This window comes from Kryptolebias marmoratus, linkage group LG9 (assembly GCF_001649575.2).
Source record: "Kryptolebias marmoratus isolate JLee-2015 linkage group LG9, ASM164957v2, whole genome shotgun sequence".
NCBI lineage: Eukaryota > Metazoa > Chordata > Actinopteri > Cyprinodontiformes > Rivulidae > Kryptolebias > Kryptolebias marmoratus.
Window position 1 is genome coordinate 16,043,787 of NC_051438.1, and position 2,413 is coordinate 16,046,199.

Genomic DNA, 2,413 nt, shown 5'->3' on the forward strand with positions numbered 1-2,413 from the left:
GCAGCTTTGGTGTGCACCGTTACAAAGAGATGCAGCCGGGAGGGATAAAAAACAAAAACAACAAATCACTACATCTAACAGGCTAAATAAATGATGCAACAGAAGACAGAAATAAAAAATAAAATAACAGCCGGGCACGTGATTACTCACAGGGGTGGAGAAGCTCAGCTCGGGCTCGACGGACACACGGAAAGCAAGAGAACCGTTTCTGGGCCGACCAATCGGTGACCACCAGGAGTAACTAGCTAGTTTGAACAGACTGAACCACTGTAATGCACGAGAACACAGTAAGATGGACTAGTAGTACTCAATAATAATAATAATAATAATAATAATAACAAAAAAAAAATCAAATCAGATCACGTCACAGGACCGGCGCGGCGGCGCGTCTTTAGCTTCGTCGTACGAACGTGTTTCGAAACACGGTGCAGTCGAGTTCTGAGCTGCCCTAACCCTACAGACACCAAACGAAATAAAGCTGAGAGACTCAGGGGGGGTGAGGGGGGTGGAGGACTCTGTGCTGGGGTTTAACAGATACCAGTGATGAGAGGTGGGGTTCGTTTCGTTTCCCCCCCGCCCCGGGTCGCTGAAAAAAACGTCATTCTGCCGAGGACACTGGACCACTCCGCTCGAGACAACACGTCCCCGTCCCTTCTACACAGCATCGGATTTGGTTTGTGGCGGGAGAGAGGGGGCGGGGGGGGGGACATAGGAGAACAAACGTAGGAGAACAAACGCAGCGAACGTATTACCATCATAGAATTCATGATTTACACATTGACACCGAAAAATCTGTTTTTTTTTCTTTTCTTTTTTTTTGTTTTTTAGAAAGGAAACAAAGAGATACATCCTTTTATTCACACTTTACAAAAAAAATAAAAATAAAAATAAAACAAAACAGCTACCCTTTAAAACTACAACAATACTAATGCCATTCAGGAAAACAAACAAACAAAAAGTCAAAGTGATTTCTGAGAAATGGAGGGTTAAAAAAAACAAAACAAAAAGAGGGCGGACGGTGGGGGTGGGGGTAAAAGACCAGGTTTGGGTTCAGACTTCCTGTTTACTCGAGGACTGATTTTAGTTTTTGTAATTAATGTGACTGAGCAGGGTCTTCTAAGTGCTCGTCGCCCGCCCGTTATGGATCCAGCCGGCTGAGCGCCTACGCCCGCCGGCCCTCGTTCGCCCGGAAAGAAAAGCGGGCCTTCAGACCTTTCCGGCGCAGAGGTAGGGGGTGGGAGGGGTCCACAAATGGCACTATAGCTTCAATAACAAGGGTAGAAAAATCTATACAAAGCGGTGGGGTGACGGGATTTAAAAACAAACAAAGAAGAAGCAGCTGGAGCTGTGTAGTAGTTAGGTGAAGCCTGAGGTTGGGCGGTTTTTACGGTGGAGGCTCAGGAACGTTTGTGGCCGAAAAGGAAGCTAGGGGCTAGCTATTTAATGAGGGAGGGGGGGGAGAATATGTGCTTGGGTACAAAGAGGGAGCGAAACCACCTGGATCTGACGCCCAATTCATGATCCCTACAGAGAGGAGGTCCGTGGAGTAAAGCATACCTGATTACTGGAGAGCTCATCGGATAAGAGAGGATATACACGTCATCAGAACATAGTCACAGCTCATAAGATATTAAAATAAAAACATTAACCAAAAGGAGGAGGAAAGAAAAAAAAAACAAGGACAAAATCTTCACAAATGTCATGACAGTATTTAAAAATAAAAGGAGAGGAGGCTGTCGGGGCGTTCGCTGCGTGGAGATAGTGCAAGACGACATCGACTGCTACGGCGAGGCAAGATGCGGGCGAGGGGCTTTGTTTTTTTTTAATTTTTGTTTTAATCGATTTTATTTTACCAAAACGGATGGCAGCAGTCTGGATGGGTGGCTTTGTTGACGGGCGAGAAGCGACAGGTGGAGATCACTCGACGTCTATTTACATCACAGCAAAAATAAAAAAGACAAATCAAACCCAAACTGCTAGAGGAGGGTGGGGGGTGGGGGGGGCTAAGGTATCCAAACAATACTGAAAGATTACAGTTAATCTGCGGGGGGTGCAAAGGTGTGACGGGGAACGCCGCGAACAACCTCCTCTTATGTCTTTTGTACAAGCTGGTAATATCAATTCATTTCATAACATTAACTGGATAAAAATTTAGCCATAGTTTACAATACAATCTTCTTCTTTTTTTTTCCTCAAATCTGACCATAATTTACTCTTCGTACAAAAAAATGCCAGAAAACAGGTCTTTTGTGGTTCATATACAATCATGTAAAGACTGAGTCTAGATTTCTATTCTGTACAAACACTTGTGAAAAAAAACAAAAACAAAAAAACAAAACAAAACAAAATAAATCCACTGCTTTGTGTGTGTATGGAACATATGGCTGAGAGGGGGGCGGGGGGGGGGGGGGGG